Source organism: Colossoma macropomum, unplaced genomic scaffold (assembly GCF_904425465.1).
Source record: "Colossoma macropomum unplaced genomic scaffold, Colossoma_macropomum, whole genome shotgun sequence".
Taxonomy (NCBI): domain Eukaryota; kingdom Metazoa; phylum Chordata; class Actinopteri; order Characiformes; family Serrasalmidae; genus Colossoma; species Colossoma macropomum.
Window position 1 is genome coordinate 55,178 of NW_023496043.1, and position 23,082 is coordinate 78,259.

Consider the following 23,082-nt stretch of genomic DNA (forward strand, 5'->3'; position numbering starts at 1 on the left):
ATGGACAGGATGTCAGGAGGTCAGGAGGGGATTAGGAGGTCAGGAGGGGATTATATGTGGAGGCTGGAAGGTGGCATCTTTGCTATTTGCAGATGATGTTTTTCTTTTGGCTCGATTGCATGGATGCCTCCAACGCTTACTGGAGCGGTTTGCAGCTGAGTGTGAAGTGGTTGTACCAGGCACGGCCTACTGGGACGAGACCCCGGGGTCATCCTAGGACCTACTGGAGGGATTATATCTCCAAGTTGGCCTGGGAGCGGCTGGGGGTCTCTGGGAATAAGCTGGAGGAATTTGCAGGGGACAGGATCGTCTGGGATTCTCTGGTTTCCCAACTGCTACTGTGACCCTATCTGGATTAGTTGGTTAATGATGATGAAGGATTGAATGTTTTTTCAACAAATTAGTTTTATATTTTTACAAATAGTGATTCTAAACTTTTGAATGGTAGTATATGCACACTCACAATACAGCTATGATAAAAAAAAAATTGAACATAGTAAAGCCCTATATTGGCATTGTTCTTCTGGTTGCTCCACTTTTTTAAATATAAACACAAAATCCACTGATGTGATTCTGTCAAACTTTATTCAAAGAACTTCATCCAGCAAGAATCTTTTTTTTTTTCAGTGTTAGCATTGAAAAAGTAATTTTATTGGGTTTTTCCCCAAAATTTTTACCCCTCAAAACTCAGCAAGTAAATAGAAATTGTGCATTAAAAATTGACATTTAAGTTTGTTTCCTATAGAGGATGTGTTCCCTTTTTTCACTTAGAAAATCAACACTGAATAAAATCATTGTGATGCACTGTCAAATTTTTTGCATTGTGATAAAACCATAATTTGCCAGCATTAATCACATAACAGTTACATTAAAGCTTCTTTTTCACTGCATGGTACCAGCTCGACTTGACTCTACTTGCTTTTTTTGGTTTTCCACTAGGCAAATCTGGTACCTGGTACCTGATACCAGGTACAATTTTTTCTCTGTCGAGGTTCCAAGTGAGCTGAACTGATACCAGAAGGTGATGTAAAAAAACTAGTGACTACAGATTGGTTGGAGAGAATTGCTAAACATATATGCTAATGCTAGCAACCACATTAGCGTATTCTTGCATCACCATTGAGCAACCAGAATTGTCTCATTGTCTGAGCTCTGATGTAGTATTTCATAAACTCTCCTCGAATTTTATCTTGGTACCATCAGCCTCTTCTGAACAACATTTTGTCTTCACGTATCGGCAGTTTCATGTGGTGACCAGCTACATTGAGGGTGTACTGTATCTGCAGTGGAAAACAAAGTAGCTTGTACCAAAAGCAAGTGTGGTCGAGTCAAGCTGTACCATGCGGTGGAAAATTGGCTTATCTATATATTATCTATTTTGTCTCCGTAGGGCAGATTCTTGATAACCTAGAATGATATTTTTTGTACAAATTAAAATAACCTGAGACCACGATCTTTCTGCAGATATATGCTGTGCCATTAAAACCTAACTAGTATATAAAGTTTCACTGCAATATTATATCACTGTTGTCAGAACAAAACCTTGTATCTCCAAAATGGTAACTTTACAGGACAAGGAAAAACAAACTTTACTTTTAATGTAAGTCAGTGGAACCAGACTGTTTTCTAAATAGTTTTAGGCTGTTTCTTTTGGTTCATTCATCATGAAATTTACACATAAAGTAAAGGGCAACAGGCATTTTCAAATTATGTCAAAAACTGAATAAACGACAAAAATGGAGATATGAGGTTTTCTCCTAACAGCAGTGATATGCTTAGCTTAAAGAGAGGTGAAATAAGAGTCATTGTATATTGTAAGCATAAAGCCTGGATTAATACCCTGTCCCCGAACTTGAGTCATTTTTCAATAGGAGAAAGCAAAGAACATTCACATTATACTTGAAAATTTGAAGAGAGATGCACAAGTTTTTCAAATTCTACAGAAGCAACTGCATGAGTTACGTTGACAGAAGTTGGTTATTTTGTGATGTGCAATCTTTCATCAAATTAGGAAAACTTTATTTGTGTACCTTTAACTCTCAGCTTGATAAACCATCAAACAGCAGACACCTGAAAGACTGGATTATTATCTAAAACCTCATTACCTACACCGATCAGGAATGACATTATGACAACCTCTTTGTTTCTACGCTCATTGTCCATTTTATCAGCTCCACTTACTATACAGGTGCACTTTGTAATTCTCAGTGTGCTGAGAATGATCCACCACCCAAATAGTACCTGCTCTGTGAGGATCCATGGGGGTCCTGACCACTAAAGAACAGGGTAAAAGGGGGCTAACAAAGTATACAGAGAAACAGATGGACTACAGTCTGTAACTGTAGAACTACAAAGTGCACCTATATATAATTTGAGTTGATAAAATGGACAATGAGAGTAGAAACAAGGAGGAGGTCATAATGTTATGCAGAACAGGATCATAATTTCGATATTTGAATACAACATAAAGAAAAAACAAACTTAATGGAGATGATTAATATCCTCAAATATGGGCAGGCATGGTGACCTTCAAATTAACATTGTCCACCTGGTGGAAAGAAAAAATACTTTTAAAATTGATATGTATATGCCATTTTTAATGGATGATGTAATGAATGTGTTTTTATCCAGAGCTGTTGCCAAAAAGTATATGAACAAAAACTACTTACTTCAATGAGGCCGAAGGTGGTCATGAAAATGTCTCCATGGATATGAAGCGCAGACACGCTCTCCACTGGCATACGGTGCCAGAACATACAGTAAACGTACCCATTTACGATTACCTGAAGAAAATAAAGCAAAACTGTTTGTGTAACAATTTACTTATTTTACTGAAGTTGTTAATTCACTTGTTTTACTTCTTCAAGCTCTGTACCTCATAGCCTTCTGGTTTAACAACCATGAACAAATCAAAGCCTCCTCCTTTCACAAATGGACCCCCTGAGGTCTCTTCTGGATTATTCCCCCACTGCCCATTTCTGAAGCTGTTGCGCACAACAGAGGGTGTCCCAACGCGGGGGTTGAAGTGTAATGCAATGTCATCTCCGTCCCTTTGCCCAGTCTTCAGATTTATTGCGAAGCTGCAAGCAACACAAAAAAGTAATATCTGAAACTAAATGAACCAAAAATAGTGAACACTTACAGATGAAGCAAATAAGGCTAATTATTTTGTGTCAAAAACAAAAGGTAAGTGAACAGTTGGTTTTTGTAGTCGATGTGTTAGATGCGGTAGATTGGGCAGCAGTGAAGACCTGAGCAAATCTAACAAGGACCAAGTCATTATGGCCAAGAGGACACCGTCAGAGCATCTCTGAAATGGCAAGGCTAGTGAGGTGCTCCTGATCAGCAAAGGGGAGTACCTGCTCACAGTGGTTCGAGGAGGGACCAAACAACAACACCCAATGCTCACTGATTTGCAATGAGGATGGCGTCCCCCCATCACTCAACAAGATGCTAGTCAGCATGGGTGTCTGTTAGCTAACGTAACAGAACTGGCGTTTGGCGCTTTCGTCCGAGCGCGTTCAGCTGTCCAATGACGTTGCGTGACCGATCGAGAAGATGCGGTGGCACTTCACAGGTCTCGGAAGAAGCCTGTGCTAGCCTTCACCCTCCTAGTGTTGGTAGTATTGTGTGATTGAGGGAGTCCTAACTAGTGGGTGGAATTGGAGACGATTGAATTGGGGAGAAAATTGGGTAAAAATGGAAAAAAAAAAATAATAATAATAATTTACTGTTCATGAGGGCAGGGTGTCACAACAAATCAGTGATGCCAACCCCTGTCCACCATCTAAAGCACCTACAATGGGTCAAGGATGTTGGAACTGGATGTTGGAGCAATGGAGAATTAATTTGACATGTGCCACCTACTTAAACATCGTGGCAGACGTGGTACATCCCTTCATGGCAATGACGTTCCATGTCTCGGTACCTCCAAAGTTCTTGTAGAGTTCTTCCCTCAGCGGATCAGAGCTGATTTGTCAGCAGGTGGAGGACTAACAGCATATTAGGCCATCTTTTGGCTCATCATATATATATATATATATATATATATATATATATATATATATATATATGTGTGTGTGTGTGTGTGTATACATATTGTGACAGTATTGGAATTGAAAGAGTACTGAAAATCCCTACTTAAGTAAAAGTACTGTTACTGTAGTGATAATTTACTTGAGTACAAGTATAAGTATTAATAAAGAAAATTAAAAAAAAGTAAGAGTAAATAAGTTGTTTATTGGAAAACTACTTGAGTATTCAAGTTACTTTTTTGTATATCTGCAATCACAGTCTGAAAATGTTTCTGAGTTGAGTTGGATAAATCAGTGGAGATAATCTGTACAGACAAAACTAAAGTATGATATGTGAGGAAAAAAGTTAAACTACATGTTCTTCATGGTTAGATGATTATATAAGACTACCTAGTTTATCTGTTTCCAACAAAGTAATTTAGATGCCCTGAAAGGCTGTGCATGGTTTTTCCTCGTTTAATTAAGTCTGCTTTATAAAAAAAGATTTGATTGAGTCAAAATTAAAAGTAGATTACTCAATATGTAATTTTCAGTGACTGGTTACCTAGCTAGGCAGCAGCTCCATCAGGCTGAAGTTGAGTTGTGTAAGCATAGATCTTGGCACGTTTTGTGATAACACTGTTATCTTTAGTTAATTTTTAAATGAATATAGGTGACCATTTGGATAAAGTCTGCTCCTTGTGTGTGCTGGTAGAGTTCTCCTCTTTCTTCCTCCACTAAACTGGAGGTCTGTGTACTGTTGTTGTAGCTGGGAGTTGCTGTGTTTTGATTGGCGAATCTTTTAAATTCAACTGGGCTTTCTTCTAATTGGTTTATAAGCTGATAAGCTCATAATATATTTTACACTAACACCATTAAACATTAAATTAACAAAGTAGAAGTGTTTCCTTATAAATTAAATGAGAGTAGAAGTACTGTGTTTAAATTTTACTCCAAAAAGTACCACTACAGGGAAAAATGTACTCGAGTACAGTAACAAGAGTAAATGTAAGTTGTTACTTTCCACCTCTGGCAAGTATCATGAGAACGTACCTATTGGCATCTGAAGGAACAACACCTTGGAAGAACAAAGCCAGTCCCACTTTCAGCCCTCCAATGAGTGGTCCAACATAAGGTATGCTCTGTGGTGATCATAAGAATTGTAGGTGTATTTGTAGGCAAATTTGTAGGCAAAGAACAACTGCAAATCCTTAGATTTTTAAAAAACATTACTTGTTCTGATTCTTAGCATAATTAATACAGAATGAAACTTGTTTATGTTTTTATAAAACCTTAATTAACATTTTTTGCCTTTCAAATAATTTTCAAGTGCCTTGTTACTTACAGGGTTGCAGACTGGATATGGCACTCCTAACTGGATCTGGGAAAACTTCCCACGTGAGACTCCTGGGCTTTGTTCCTTACCAAAAGTGGATGTGCTCCAGTTCTGAGCAAAGAGTAGACAAAGTATGGTAATGAAGGAAACTTATTATGCATTTTATCCCCAAAAAATCCCTGGTTGCTCTGGATTACAAGGATGTTAGGAAGTTGAAAAATTACTGGTAACTGCTGCGTTCTACCATGTTTTGTAGCCTCATATAATGTTATTGTATTTATATTTATTTTATATTACTCTAAATGATGTGTTACGTTACAGAAAGTGCTTTTATTACTGGTGAGGGGTGTTCTTCATAATCAGGAGGCTTATTGCCAACAACATAAAACATGATACAATGCACAAATTCTCAATAAATAATATGAGTTATAATTAAGTTCCAGTTAAGTCATTATAGTATACTGCAGTCAATTTATGAACTTTTACATTTTTAGTTTTTTTTTGCCTTACAAGTAGTGTTTGCTCAGCAAATTACAACTGCAACATCCATCCATCCATCATCTAAACTGCTTATCCTTCTGGGTCAATAACTGCAACAATAATGTTAATTTCTACTGGCACCTAGTCCTAGTGGAATTTCCTGTGTTGTGTCTGCAACAGTAACACTACTTAAAGCAGAGCTACCAATAACACTAACATTTGAAGTGTATGAAATTCAAGTAACATATTCTTTAGTTTTTATTTTACAGTATTACAGCAAATCATTCAGTAAATACTTCAAGTCAAACTCAGTACTGAATATTAACAGAGGAATGGTTTAGTCTTTTAGCCTATTTTTTGAGAAAAATGTCAGTTTATCTCACCTCAGTTTAAACAAAAGTGGCTTCTTGCTTCATTTATATGTTTGGTGGTCAATGTGAGCAGAAACAGTCCATTCACAGCAGCGTGGCCCAGCCAATCAGATTTTATCCATTTAACACTGAGAAACTGACTTACTGCTACATAACCAATGGTGTTCATGAAGACATCTCCTTTGATGTTAAGTATGGTCACTTTCTCAATTGGCATTCGGTGCTTGAAGAAGCAATTCTTCTGGCCGTTTACATATGCCTGGAAAGAAAATATAATAGTCTTATTTTTGATGTTCATAAATCCTTTTGTTTATTTACATTATTTATTTTCTTTTTTTTAACCACATACTTAATTAATCCCCATACCTCGTAGCCGTCTGTTTTGACAACAATGAAGATATCAAAGGCTGATCCCCTCGCTAAGGGACACCCTTGAGACTCTTCTGGACTCTCCCACTTTCCGTTTCTGAAGCTGTCACGAACCACTGAGTTGTTGACACGGGGGTTGAAGTGAAAAGCAATGTCATCGCCATCTTTCGGTCCTAGCTTATGATTTATGACGAACCTGTATGGGATGCAAAAAAATGCTCATTTCAAAGAAGAGTAGTTATATATAAAATACATAAAGTATTTTGTGTTATACATATTAGAAATTCATACTCGTTGGCATCTGGATTAACAACCCCTTGGAAGTACAGAGCCATTCCTGGTCTCAGCCCTCCAGAAATTGGGCCTACATAAGGAGTGCGCTGTAAAGAAATGGTTCATTAGTTCAGCCTAGCAAATGAACAACAAACAATTTAACTAGTTTTATTCAACTCAAATAAATACTTTGAATGAAACAATGCAAAAGCAAATGTTTAGTTTAGATGGGCAAAAGCAATATTTTACGTTAATTCAAACCAAAAAAAACAGAGTGCTGATTTAATGTAAATGCATGATTTAAAAATGTACATAGAGACATGGAATAAAGCTGTTAAAAGGTCATAGCTGTTTGCCCACTATCCCTAAATAAAACCAAGGTCAATGTAGAGGTGAGTTAGGCCAAAAGGCTGTGAAAGTATCCATTTGGTTATCTAAGTCTGCTAAAGAAGTTATAATAAATCCTCTGTTTGTACTGGACTTAACACATTTACTGTATTGTGATAGTTTGCCAGCAAGACGTGTAACTAAAAAGCCAGCTACGTTATAAATCCATACATCCTATAAAATTATTGAGCTCTACAGTTTTTATCAGTGGATTTAAAGCTATATGGAGCAGTAGAATCATATTCTTTGGAGGGATGAAGCACCACTGAACACCTTTGAGATGAGATGGAATGATCTAGAACTAAGCTTCGAACATCAGTACCTGACCCCTCTAATGCTCTTGTGGAGATGGGTTCTATCATGCCCTCACGCATAACCGCCTTTCAGAGATTTGCTTCTCCGGAATACTGATGGTTGGTCTCTGCCCATTTTACATACCTGATTCATGTTTCCTACTTAGCCTACTTAAAGTTAGTTAAAAGTCCTTGTGTACAAGACGTGTCCTTCTCAACAAAATTTAAATAAGGAAGCTAATACAACGCAGTATCAAAGTGAATTGATGTGTAGGTTTACATTTGATGCCTACAGGTGCAAAATGGCAGCATCGTTGACATGCCTTGCTGAACCCATCTATGTATGTATGGGGTGTCCAGTCTTATCTGCCAGTGCGGCTGCATGTTTTATTCCAACCATGCATGTGCTCACCCTATCAAATGTTTGAAGACTGAGACCAATTGATTAAACAAGTGCAAAAAGATTTTCTCCTGCTTGTTTGGAATGAAAACCTGCAGCCACATCGGCCCTTTGTGAATAAGATTGGACACGCTTGATAAATGTGTACCTATGGCTTCAACCTCTTCCTTGTTTTTTATAATGCTCAGTGGCTAGAGGACTTCCCTGGTTTGAATAATGAAAACATGGTTTCCAGAATCTTTTTGCTGTAAACTGGCCTGCATTAATATTGCCAGGTCTCAAATATTTTTGTCTGCACTAAACATCTTTTAAAGACAGTTAACTCTTAAATAATACTAAATAATGATTTCAAATGTTTTCCTCTGCATGCTTTTACATTTTTCTTTGGACTGCAAAAGTTTTCAGTCTGTTAATACAAGTGTTTCAGATGCTACCAGACAGCCTGAGCTAACATATTTAACATAGTAACTAAAGGAGGCAGTTTAGAATTTTGCAAACGATCAGATTATGTTCACTGAAGTTGTTACACTCTTGAGCCACACTTTAATTGAAACTACTCACAATATCGCTGAGCTGATTCGAAACTTCTGACGTGATGGTTGACAGACTCCACCGTGAGACGCCCAAGTTGGTCATTATTTTCTTCCTTAGTTCATTAAAGAGGGAGGAAGAGGTCCAGTTCTGTGTGGAATGCAAACATATGATAGGATATTATAGATTTTTCAGTGACTTGAACTTGATATTCTGATTTATTTTTGATAACTGCCATGAGATAAAAAAAAAAAATCTCTTGATTTGATTTCTTTAGAGGCCCCACAAGTACATATACATTGTTTTTTTTTTTTTGTTGTTGTTGTTTCCAGACAAATCTAGAAAGCAAAAAATGAACCCTCACTTTTGTTTTGCATCACCTCTTATTTTAACTACACTCCATGACGTGCACATCTGTGAAGGCACCATTAATGCTGAATGATATATACAGGTTTTGGCACCACATGCTGTCATCCAGATGACATCTTTTTCAGGAAAGCCCTTGCTTTTTTCCAGTGGTGGACGAAGTACACAAATCGTTTACTTGAGTTAAAGTAGTACTCCAGTAAAAGTAGAAGTCCTCCCTTTAGACCTCCGCTTGAGTAAAAGTACAAAAGTATTTGCCTTCAAATGTACTTAAGTATCAAAAGTAAAAGTACTACAAGATTAATTATGACTCTAATGTCCTATTTTTGTAACAAGGCTCTTGCTTCATTAACTCATTTTAGGTGAAAATACTCTAGTGTCACTCTTGGTTACCAATCTTTTTAATCATATGTCAATAATTAGTCTGACACTGATTAAAATTGTCTATTAAAATGATCATAAGCACAAGGTAACTGAAGGCAAACAATTTCCATTACATAGAACCGAGTGGCTCTGAAATAACTTTTTGCAAGTTTAAGATTTATTTGTGACTTAGTTACAAGTTTAAGTTTAATAAAAACTTTAAATACAGGTTCACAAATGAGTTTTGCTTTACTATATTGCATCTCTGTTCATAAACATAAACTAGCCAAAACAAATTTACAATAAAATGAACCAGAGTTTGCATGAATTCAGAAAAAAACTACTTAAGTACAGTAAAGAGTTAAATTTACTTAGTTACTGTCCACCACTGCTTATTTCATCAAGACAATGTAAAACCACGTTCTGCATATATTACAACTGCATGGCTCCATAGTAAAAGAGTCCGCGGGCTAAACTGGTCTGCCTGTAGTTCACACCTGTCAACACTAAAAACATTTGGCACATTATGAAATGAAAAATTACAATAAAGAAAACCCCAAACTGTTAAGCAGCTGAAATCATATATACAAAACCGGGAAAACATTTCACTTTCAAAACTACAGAATTCCTTCTCTCCAGTTCCCAAACACTTACAGAGTGTAGTTAAAATAGCAGGTGGTGCAAAACAAGTAAACATGCCAATGACCCAACTTTTTTGGAAGGTGTCTTTGCACTGTTTTGAATTAAATATTGGGTTTGTGATTTACATATCATTGCATTCTATTTTTTTCTACATTTTGTACAGCGTCCCAACTTTCTTGGAAATGAGGTGGTAAACAAGGCAGGTGAGGATCCCCAAGAAATTTGGGCCTACAAATATTCAGAAATGGCATGACCAAGTTTAACTGATTTTGCTCAGATTTTACCAAAGCCTACAGGCTAATATTAAAAGTTATGCAAAATCTTGTGAATGCTACAAAACAATAGTTAGAAAAGTAAGAAATTCTGCACTGACCCACGACCCTGGAACGGTGACCTTCCCTTGGAGGGAGAACTGGACAGATTCACTGGCTTCACTCACTCCCACATCACTGACCGCTCTGTACCGGACCCAGTATTGGTTGGCCAGCTGCAGTCCAGTTAATATGAAGGTTTCCTTTGTATCTGGAGTGTCTATGGTCTCCCAAGCGCCACCATCAGCTCCTGAAGCATCGGACTGTGTTACTCTGTATTCCACTCTATACCGCCTTGTCACTCCAGTTGGGGACTTCTGAAGCTTCAGAACCACATTCCTATTCTGAATGTCCCACGCTGGGAGCAGGAGGCTTGGACACTGGTTGAAAGTGGTCATCCACTGTGTTCTCTTGTTTATACAGGCGGATGGAGATGCCAGGATTGGAGGGGTCTGAGATTGATGAAACGACAAACTTGGCTGTCTTCTTATCCTTATTGGCATTAAAAAAACTTTTGAAGAGGGAAAGGTTCTCTTTCATCTTCTTAGATATTTCAGGATTGCTGAACCAAGGCTTGAAGTCTTGCACGCTTGATTTCGGAACTGTTGACTGGTTTTCAAATGGATCTGCTGTCAGGAACTCTGTTATGGTTTGCAGATATGGATCTTCATACTTCACAGAAGTGAAGGAGAAGCATATGACTGTGTCCACTATGGGATTGAAGAGGATGCTGTTGAACTGGGCTGAGGATGTGATTATCGGGACTTCACTCAGTTCCCTGGTGTAGGAACTCAGTAGATCTAGTTCACCATTAACATTCTCTAACCACTGCTTTAGCTTGCTAGCCCTAAAGGGGGAGTTGGCATGGGTAGTCAGAATGTCAGCCAGTGAACTCTCTTTTGCCTCCCCACCCCGAATAGCAGGAAGCACACTGGCCAGAGCTTTTTGTAACAACACCTTGTAGATACCAAATGATTCTTGAAATGTGTGTAGCCTTTCCCCCACATCCTGGAAATTTTTTGCTGTTGTGTTCTGAACCAGATCATTGCATCTCCTCTCTGCATCTCCCAGCTCCTCCAACAAGCCTTCGACTTTAGATATGAGCGTTGCTCCGATTTCTCTCTCCAGCTTAGCTGCTTTACTGTTCAAACGTGCCAGGGGATGGAGCCAAACCCTCACAGGCACAGCATCATTCTCCCTCTGCCTCAGCAACGATGGCAGCTTCTTGTATAGCTGCAAGGCTTCCATGTATGTGGTGGGGCTCTTCTCAAGCTCATAGTCACCATAAAATGTACAGCTGATATGTTCAGCCAATTTCTTTTCATTCTCATTCATCTTTAGAGCTCCTTCCCCCTCAATGGAAAATGAAGGGATCTTCTTAACTATTACGCTTAGATTTCCCTCAACCTCTTGTTTGTCCTCATTCTCTGAGACTGTTTTGTCAAACACCATGAAGGCCTGACCTCCATACAGTACAGCTGTAACAACATGAGTGGCGGTCTTCTGCTCAAACACCTCAGGGTAGGAGATTTTGCCCAGCTGGGTCATAGTAAGTTGCTCAAATCTTGTTGTCTGGCTGTACTGCATAGTAACTCTAGACTGACGGTCTGAGGACTTCTTGTCACGCAAGTATCTGGCTGAGCCTCCAACCTCCACTAAACCACCCAGAAAGCTGGCTTTGAGGGAGGCGCTGACATCAAGGACGTTGGCCTTATCCTGGAGTGAGTCAGAAGCAACAAATTTCAGATCAGTCTTGGGCTGTCGATGCACATCCAAGTCCTTGGACAAAGACTGTTTATCCCATAGAGTAATACCTGAAATGAGTGAGAGTCTGGAGCTTATTCTTTGATCATTGGTCACTTTATTATATGCTTGCCCCTGTTTGTAGACTGTAGGTGTACTGTAATCACACTGCACATTCAAACATCTTTAGAAAAAAAAACGGGAACACTTTCTATGAATGTCACATTTATAAGCATCTATAAACACATTTAAAACATGTCATAAGGCATTATAAACGTGATTATAAATATTTATAAAATTGAATTACACTGGATTACACTTTATAGCCATGTTTATTATACATTATGAATTGTTAATATAATGCATTATAAGTAGTGTTAAGAATATGTTATACTTTCAGTGCCAAAGAAGTCAGTCCCAGCTTGGAGAACGTAAAGACAATGCAAAGTTTATTTACACCCTAAAATTCCAATATTTTATTTGAGTGTAAAGTCACTGTGGAATGAAGGCCTGGAGTCAGAGAGGCGAGATACTAGAGTGCTGTCATTGTAATTTGTTCCCTCACTGGTTCTAACGTCAAGTGCTCAAAACCTTCACTCTTTAACATCCCTACACTACAGTACAGTAATGCTAATTTCTGTTAGCATTCTATTGGATATGCAGTATTAAGTTAGTGCCAAGCTAACGGTGGTGTACATTAATTTTCCCACATTGGGTAAAACACTGATAGCAGCACTAGTTTAAAACTCTGACATTTGAAGCCTGTAATCTGCTTTATTGTGTATGTCTTAGTGTTTCAGTAAATCCTTCAGTAAATACTTCAACTTGAATCCTCACTCTTAACACTGGAGGAGGCTTTAGGACAGTATGCTTTACTTTACTTAGAGCAGACAAATACAACTTATGAGCTCTTATAATTTGTTATAAACAGTAGTCATAATATTATGTTAACAATTCATAATGCATAATAAGCATGGCTATAACATCTAATGCATATTTTAAAAATATAGCCATGTTTATGATGCCTTATGAATGCAATGTGTTTATAGATGCTTACAAACGTGACATTCATAGAAAGTGTTACCAAAAAAACAACTAACATGTTTTGTTGTTTGCTTTGTTTTATGCAAATTTGATAAGGGCCAATGCCTCAGACTAAATTCTGTGCCACATCATTTTGTAAGTTAGCCATTATGTGTCCTAGTAAGTAGCACATGAGGCAATACGTAAATAACTAAGTTGTGATAAATACATGTGAATGGTCAGATATGTGGATGTTCTCATTGAGTTTGCTTGAAGTAAACAATATTTCATGTAGTACACGACACTATTACCTGGAATGAAAGAATCTCTGCGGCAGTCATACAACATGCCAGGATACAGGGCCCTTCCCAGGGCTGCCATTTCAATCGTTTTAGGCTCCATGACTATCAAGATAAATAAAAAAAGCAATAAATAAAGGAATATTTTAACAGTTCTATCAAATTAGTTCAAACTACAGTCCCACAGCAAAAAAATAATGACAAATTAAGTACTTAGACCTTAGATATTTAGAAAGATTATGATTTATTTAAACCCAAGACATTAATTGAGAGATTAATATGGGAAGTAGCTGTCCCATATCCTAAACCCTACATTTCAAGTTAAATTGAAAGGTTTTGTGTCATGAGTTTAATTTTTAAATAAAATGCTTTATTCCAAAAATGCTATTGCACATTTTCATGTCACTACCAGAACTGTTTTAGTCCGTATGTGGAGCCTTATTTTAGCCAGACTCCTGCATTTTAGAGCAGGAAGTGAGACTACATCCCATTGTTTTGAAGTACATGTATCCTACAGTCAGAAAGTCAGTGTGTAACATTAAGAATTATCACTTTTTATGTTTTTTTTTTTTAATATATGAGTTCATGTGTGTAAAACTGTTCAAAGCTGTGTTTGCTAGTCATGCACTGGCTAGCATTTTTGAGATGTTCAAATTAGCTAAAATTGAAATGGAATGTTCAGTCATTTATTTATTTTTTTTAAATAAACATATTTAAGATGTAGGGTCACTCAAAGCAAAAGAGTTAGTCTAAAGTCAAAGAATGATCCATATAAAGGGATAAATAAAAGGAAAAGGAATCGTCATATGGATGCAGTTAAGATTAATATGACAATTCTTTGGTTAAATTATTCCTTCAAATCATGGTTAAATGGTAATGAAAAAATAGACAGATAATTTGAGTCATTTTGCTTTGTTATTCACTCTTTTTATTGCCTATGTTTTGGGTGCAGAATATATAGAGAATATATATATATATATATATTTATATATATTTATATATATTTATATTTATAACTCAGGGGTCAGCAGAACAGCCATTTTGTCCTTTCAACAAAAATCAAACCACTTCGGGAGCCACAACATGTTATGTCCATTTTACCATCTTGGCTGTAAATATATCTCAGTGTGTGTTGATGTGCTAGTATAAACTAAAAAGTATTAAAAAAACGCAGACTTACTTTGCTCTGCTTTAAGCTTTAGCTCAGCTATAGCTGCTTTTCTCACATCTCCAGCAGGAAACCTTTCCTCAAAAGCGGAACAGTTTCTTGTAAAATGTCTCTTAATGTTTGACTGTTTACGATACTGTCAGGTTGTCATTCACCAGCTTCTTGTTTGAATGTTTCCATTCCACCTTAAATGGTGCCTGAGGCTCTAGAATGTAATTGCTGCACCATTTAAGGTTATATGGGAGAATTTGAATAAGAAGCTGACTTCAGCTTTGTGACTTTGTAATGGTTGACAGTTTCACATTGTGAATAAACGCATCAGGAAACCAGCTGGAGTGATTATAATAGCAAATAAGTCCATTCATGTACAAATGTCAAGGGTGTCGCAAGGGTGTCTGTGTTACTGTAGTGACCAATAGTCTGCGCGCCACCTTCAAGCTTAAAGGGTGAATTAGCAGTTACACATACTATAACCCCGGCATTTAAGACCATTTATCGCTACAACTGTGTTAGAACAATCAGCAGAGCTTTATTTTACTGCAAAGGAGGATCAATTTATTTTTACCTAAAAATCTAATCCTGCTGTGGAGCCGCATATTGCTGACCCCTGGACTAACTTTACTGCAGTACTTTAAATGTAACTGATCAAAAAGGAGGTCAAACTGAACTGGAGAGTGAACGTGGGCTGTACAGCAGAACAGATGTAGCCATATTTTGATTAAAAATGCTCAGCTTCAAGACTAATACAACACAAATATTTATTCATTTATAGTCCTGGAGACCCCATCTCGTCTCCAGCCTTTTTATTTTATTTTTCTGTTTTAAAACATTAGTTTATGAAAAGGTACAACTATGTACTTTTCACCTGGAAAAAACCTATTCAAGGTACACAATTAGACCTTAAAAGCACAGTTGGAGAGAAATTAATATTCACATATCATATATGTGCTTTATATATGTTTGAGACTCTCTTTGAGGAAACATTTACATTATTTATACCTTGATGACGAAAAATGTACCTACACGGAACCTTTATTTCTAACAGTGTATGTTCTTGTTAGTCCTCATTCCTGTGTGACACACTTGTGTTTTTTTCAGTATTTTGTCTTGCTTGGTATTTTTGTACTTAATGTCTCAGTACTGACATGACCAGAAGAAAAATATGCTTGTTATTTTTAATGTGTGATTCTTATTGTTTACATTCTATGCACTGTCAGGAATTCAGGAATGCCTCATTAATAGATGTAGATGTATTACAGCAAATTCAATCAATACAGTATTGTTTGGTACCCATAGGGAACTCAGTGTCCATTTCACGCTGCCCAAGACATTTCAGCCAAAATTCAGTCAAATTTTTAAAGGTTTCAGTAGTTGTAGCTTTAATAGCAGCAATAACAGTATAAATAATAATAATAATAATAATAATAATAATAATAATAACAATAATAAGGTAATAAGTAGATTTACTTATCTCACCTTGTCTGGAAGTTTCTTGAAGTGCAGGCAGATAAATGTAAGAAAGGCTTCTGTTGTTCTGTTGTTGGCAGTTGTTCTCTTCTGGAAGAGTCAGATGGCTCTAATGACTGTACTCGTTATTTTGTCAGACATTTATAGCAAAAAAAGAGGGTGGTACTTCACATTTACATGTGCTTAGCATTGGCATTCTGCCACCTGCAGTGTGTGTGTGTGTGTGTGTGTGTGTGTTTTTTTTTAATAAGGTGTGGTTATAGGCTTTGGGTGTTTTGGTGTTGAGAGGTGGTCACCGTGGGAATGGAGGGCTCATTGTGACCTCCTGTGGTGAACTGGTTTTATGTATGGGCCCTTCTGTGTAGCAGTTTCTTGTAACAGAAAAATTGCTTTATCTGATTCTGACATTACAATACGTTCCACTTTTAATCATTGGTACTAGTGGACCTTGAGTTTAGACATGCTGTAATGCTTATTATAAAACAAAAGTTATATCTAGAGAACACTTATTACTTGCTAATGCTAACCATACACTAGAATATTTTGAAAAAACTAAACACCCTCTCACCCTCTCACACCTAAAGACAGTGTCACAGGATTTTAGTCACAGACTATGATTTTGCAAAGTCTAGGAATCTTGCAGTGTCACTATTTGCAAGACTACACCTAGATTTTTGAGATTATTCCCCATCATGCACCTGGTGGAAATTTACAAGCAGATAAACACTTTTCCTTCCACTCTGTAGTGGTACAGATGTGAAGGTACGTTGGCTGAGCATGTAAAGGTCTGGGGCTCAGAGCAGTTCACTGTAGAGCTGTATACTCTGGCAGATCATCACCCAGAATCTTTTTAATTAACCTGAAAAGTTTGCACTTACCTTTTACATTTGATATAAAGATATACACATCAACACAACATGCAGCAATTCAGCACTGTTGATTGGGTGGTATGAACTAAACCATAAAAACCAAACAGTGTAACAGAAAGCAAAACAACAAAAAAAAAGGAAAAAAACAATCAATGATTCTTGAAGTCCTCTGCACATTTCCTTACAGACTCACACACACCTTCTGGGTCGCGGGGGGAGCTGGATTCTATTCCAGCAGTCATTGGGCGGAAGGCAGGATACAACCTGGACAGGTCACTAGTCCATCGCAGGGCAGACAGACAGACATGTATATTCACACCCACACTCACACCTAGGGGCAATTTAGCATATCCAGTTGGCCTGACTGCATGTCTTTGGACTGTGGGAGGAAACCCATGCAGACACAGGGAGAACTCCACACAGAAAGGACCCTGGTCACCCGCCTGGGGAATCGAACCCTGGCCCTTCTTGCTGTGAGGCGACAGCACTACACATGCCGCAAATGTATAAAAATGTATCAAAGTGTGTCTCTGTAGAGGATGTTTTGGTTATTTTCACTTCAAGAAAATGTGTCATTTGACCAGAGGTGCCCAAACTTTTGTACGGATTGCCATGGGAGGGATCCAAGAGTCCAGTCCAGACCTGCTGAAAGATACTCTCAGTCAAAACTTGTAATCTACAACACTCCATAACTTAGACTCAAAAAAAGGCCTTGGGCTTTGTCACCCCCTTCTGGCACACATGAACGCTGGCTAGATATACAGAATGTTAGTGTAAAATTTTGTCTCTATTTATCTGTTTTCCAAATTTCTTATCGTCCAAGCCCTGGTTGTAAGTGTTTATAAACAGATATAAGTATATTATAGTGATATCTGCTTATATCTGTATAAACAGGGAAAATCTGTTTGCATGAGCCAAATTTGAAGCCTTTATCAAATGCTATGTGATATATGTAAAACATTTGACTACACACATCACCTAAAATCTGTATTAATCCACTAAAATATTAAAAACCATTGGGCTGTTGATATTGTGGAATATTGTTTGACAGTTATGTTGCTTGAGTGTCAAGCTGTGTTAATAGGTGGGGCCTGGCATCCCAGAGCTGTACTGTTACTTTTTATAAGGTGCTCATAAGATGCGCATAAGGTGGTTAAATGGGATTGTCAGGTCCTAATGAGACATTGCAGAGAGAATGTTAATCAGCAGATCGTTATTCTCTCAGTGTCCTCAACTCTTTGTCATGATGACTACATGTGTCACATTTACATAGTACTTTTTGTACCATTCTCATGCCCATGAAGAAGCACCTAAACATGCTGTGACACGAAAATAATGTTTTGCAAAGAAAATTTATAGATTAGAAAAATAACAGCTGACTAACAGGAACCAACAAAACCTCTAAGAATGCTGGGAAGCTTCTTGAGCACTTTGTTGGAATATGAAGGCCGAACAGCAGAACAATAATATCAGGATTTTAGGTGATTTTCTGAGCTGAATTACTCATTGATGCTCACGTCACAGCTTGATGTCATGCTTGCTAGTTAGAGGAGGGTCTGCTGAATGATCTGATATGTAGATCATGTTTGTATCTTAAACCGTTCTGAGGTTATGAAGGCTAGAAGTGACCTACCGTTTTGCCCACAAATTGTGGCCTCTGGACTTACCTTAGTATCTCAGGGTTGTACAAGTGTGTTACTCGTTTTGTAAATTATTAATTTTAACAAATTAGCAAAGTAAACAAAAAATTAAGTTAGTGCAGTTATGTTTTATGGTGTGTGGCACACACACGCATTTTATAAGCTGCTTATCTTTCTGGGCTGCGGGGGTCACATGTTTGATTAAGGTTAATTTACACATTATTTTCATGAAGGTAGAGCTGCTTTGACTAAGTCTGTGTTACATGGGGAAGACACCTGTGGGTGTTCTCATACCCACCACCAGAACTAGTCTTGAACTCCCTGCACTCCTAGAAAAAAAAAGCTAACTGTCACTGGGGCATAGTACCCCTCTTACCACTGGTGTGGTAACTTCAAGCATACATCTCAGTATCTTTAGTTAGGGAACATTATTGTACCATGATCCATTGAAATTATATTTTCTAAGTGTAGTTGTATTGACTCCACACACCCTGTCTCATCTCCAGGCTTTTATTTTGTTGTTCTGTTTTAAAACATGAAGTTATGAAAAGGTACAAATATGTACAACCCCATTTCCAAAAAAGTTTTTTCTCAACGTAAAATAGCGAAGAACTTTCACTTATCATCTACGGTACATAATTTCATTAAAAAATTCAAAGAATCTGGAGAAATCTCTGTATGCAAGGGACAAGACTGAAAACCAGTATTTGCTGGCCAAGACCTTTGGGCCCTCAGACGTCACTGCATTAAAAACAGACATGATTCTGTAGTGGAAATCACTGCATGAAACACTTCTGAAAAACACTGTCTATGAAAACAGTTTATTGCTGCATCCACAAATGCAAGTTAAACTCTAGAATGCAAAAAAGAAACCATATAACCATATAAACAGGATCCAGAAATGCTGCCACCTTCTCTGGGCACAAGCTAATTTAAAATGGACTGAGGGGAAGTGGAAAAGTGTCCTGTGGTCCGACGAATCAACATTTGAAATTTGTTTTTGGAAATCATGGACACTGTGTCCTCTGGGCTAAAGACCACTCAGCTTGTTATCAGTGCACAGTTCAAATGCCAGTATTCATGATGGTGTAGGGGTGCATTAGTGCACATGGCATGGGTGACATGCTCATCTGTGAAGGCACCATTAATGCTGAATGATATATACATGTTTTGGCAACATACACTGCCATCCAGACATCTTTTTCAGTGAAGGCCTTGCTTATTTCAGCAAGGCAATGCCAAACCACATTCTGCATGTATTACAACAGCATTGCTCTATATTAAAAGAGTCCAGGTGCTAAATGTGCCTGCCTGCAGTCCAGACCTGTCAAGTCATACATTTAATGAAAGTATGCCCACAGTGACATTCCGACACTCCAACCACTGTTAATTTTCAACATTTTTACATTCAACATTGTTACATTAAATTAAAGCCTTTAATTATTAAATTAAAGACCACAGAAAACTATAGTAGAGCACATGTGGCTTGAAATTTACACAAAGAAATTTCAGGTGAACAGAACGGTAACCTCGGGTTACCTCAGCTGACATTACCTAATTCTAGTCCTTTTTTCACTTTTAGCTTGAAAACAGCAAGCTTGTCAAGAGGTAGTAAACTGATGACAAACATGATACATTATGTTGAAAGTTTTATTTCACTAATTTATACTAGTAGAGTGTAAAGATGAATTTGAACAGTTCTGCTAGCATCCCTATGGTATCCTAGTAGCAGATGTGGCCTTTGGGAAGTTCGGGATCTTCCCGGTGGGCCGGTCTTGTGAAGGCTGGTCTTATATATAGCGATCACAACTGAAAGTATCTAGCACTTGTGTCTAGCTAGCACTCATCAAAAGTATCTAGCACTGATTTCTGAACATGGATAGAAGGAAAAAACCTGCAGCTGGCGTTGCACAGTAGGTAGAGCAAAAGAAGAAAAAAGGCTTTGCTGGCTGACACCATGATGTGTGCTAAGATAATGGATTTGTTTACGTGCAGTTATTTTCAATGGCTCTTTGGTCAGAGCGAAGGAAGCCGAGTCGTACGTGAGAGCTGTTCTTTTTGTCATTGTGCCAAAATTCAACTGCCTGTCCTAAATTCACTAAACTCCCCACATGAACAGTGAGAACCAGCCAAGCACAAGAGATAGATGTTGTCACATTAGACTCCTTAAAGGGAGAACGAGCAGGATTTGCCAGTAGCTGTTTTGACACACCATTCAAAATTTGCCCCTATGGCACAACGAACGAGAGAGAGAGAAAGAGCAGCAGTGGTTGAGCGAGCTAGAGAGTGAATGAAGAGTAGGATTGGTGTTAGGGAGAAAAAAGCAGTGAATCAGAGAAATAAAACTTTATTTTCTGATTGATGATTCATGGCAGTTACATTCTAAAACACACCTTCGCCCAGTCCAACGGTATAGCGTAGGGTGCTTCCCCAGGCAGCGGATCAAACCCCAATCTGCCGAGGTGCTACCCCTAAACCAACCTTATCTTAAAACAAGAAACTGATTTTAACGAAATCACAACCAGGACTGAAATTTCCATCAACATTTACTGACAAATGAACAGAGACAGAGAGGGGCAGAGAGACCGAGTGAGACCGAGTGAGATGGGACAGTTGGAGAATAAAACAAAACATTATACTGTTTAGACATCAGAGCGCATGAATGAATATATACATATATATTTTAATATGCCTTATATTATTGAATCATGAAACAAGTTCTTTTTTTGTGAAAGAGATGGTACAAATTGTTCACACAGCAAGCACAGAATAATTTGCATTGTAATTGCTGTGCTGTACATATTAAAAACTTTGCTGCATGTTTGCTTTAGATGCTACATGCTTTGATGTATATTCTGTTTGCTGTACATTCAGTATGTTTACTGCATATTCTACATGTTTGCTGTATATACTACCTGCTTTGTTGTATAGTTTATATGCTTTTCCTTGTATTCTACATGTGCTGTATATTCTATATGTTTTGCTGTATGCTGCCTGCTGTAACATGTCAGAAGTTTAAAATTCCTTTTTACCTATGCATTGATAAAGAGGGCTAGGTTACACCCAGGCACCAAAGGTTTATATACAGAGAGTACATTTAGCATTACACAAATGATGGCACTTAAAGTCAGTTTTACTTTACACACAGGCACGCACGGGGTAAATCTGACAGTCCCCTTGTGTGGTGGTCTTGGGACAGAAGCTAACTGAGTGGCACTAACTGAATTGATGATAGTGAGACAGACAAAAATGTCAGGTTTTAGTCAGCCCAGCCACAGACCACTCAGAATAGTCCAGCACTTAAACAGTTAAACTGATTTCTCTGCTCAATTAGCCTCGTCACACCCTTTCAGAGAACATCTCAGCAATTTTCATCTAAAAAATAAATTTTTAAGAGTAACAATAAAACAAGTCTAATGTTCAGTCTTTTGTTCCTATTAAAACATTTACTTTTTCAAAAATTTGTAAGACAAACTAAACAAAAATCTATGTTATTCTTTCTGTTTTGTTAGATAATGTTCTTTACACATCAAATGAAGCAATTTCAGAAGAGCAGATTAAACAGTATAAATAGCAACGTTATTGTTCGGTCTTAACGGTTTAATATTTACTGAACCACTGAATTTGCTCTGATAAGTCTTTTGAAATATGAGGCACACACACTTGATGAAAAAGTATTCAAATCTCCATGCTGACTATATCACAGGTTCTCAGTGTTAAGGTTTTGTTTTATGGTTGTTGTCTTCATTAAATATGGTTCAGTAAATTAAGCTGCATGCCTAGTCAGAGAAGGAAGGCTCTTAAACTTTAGTTAACTTTGTTACCACAGTGTGGTGGATTACACTGGAATTTTACAGTGCAGCTGCCACCATCCATAATTACTGGCTGGGCCAAGAGCCATGCGCACATGACGGCATGAACTCAAGACTGGGCACAAGAGAGTGTGTGAGCACCCCTTAAACAGGGTGCATGCAGCTGTTGCCGCTCTGCCTCAATTACCCTCTGGTGACTTGCCTCTCCCTAGTAGCTGGAGGTGGTGTAGCACAAGGTTGGCACATTACAAATAAACAGCGAAATGTGGTTTGCCTGGGTTGAGAGAACTTTTAATGATGTATTTTTGTGATGATGTCAAGGCGCCAGACACATCACCAATGAGATTTACATCTGCTCTACACCTTTAATAATATAAGATGCATCCAAATTGGACTAAGCTAGCTTGAGAACACACCGGTGAGAAATTAGATTGTAGGGATAGTGGTACGTACCTGGTTGATATCCTCAAGAGGGGGGTGTCCTCGGTCAGCAGCTCCTGTAGAGAGAAAAGGGAGAAATTGACCATTGGATGACGCTGTAGATTTAAGATACGTATGTAGAGAAATCTACGTTAATGGTGTCTTTGGTGATCAATGTGTATCGTGTACTGGTTTTACACTTCTCTTGTTCGTAACCTCCTTAGGATGGTATGTCCCAGGGAAGGGGAAGTATTAAGGCAGCAGTGCATGTGACAGGAAGAGACAGCTTGGAGCAGACGTGTCGTCTGCTAAGGGTGGCAGGGCCTAGCAGGCGGGCTCATGAACATGGAGGTAGTTGAGAGGCTGGGAGAAGCCTGATGGCTGTTTTAATCCATTTTCTTTTCTTTTTCCTTTGTTGTATTTTTCTTTACCTTTTTTTTGTAAAAACTTTAACAAATTGACAAGATTTGATGGATCCTCACCTTTGCGTCCTCCCGAAGTCTTCA

The 23,082-nt window shown here is 37.9% G+C and overlaps 1 pseudogene; it reads right to left on the reverse strand.

Annotated features, from left to right (window-relative positions):
* Window positions 1–2,001: 2,001 nt before the first annotated feature.
* LOC118804370 overlaps window positions 2,002–23,082 on the reverse strand; it is a 72,404-nt pseudogene continuing 51,323 nt past the window's right edge.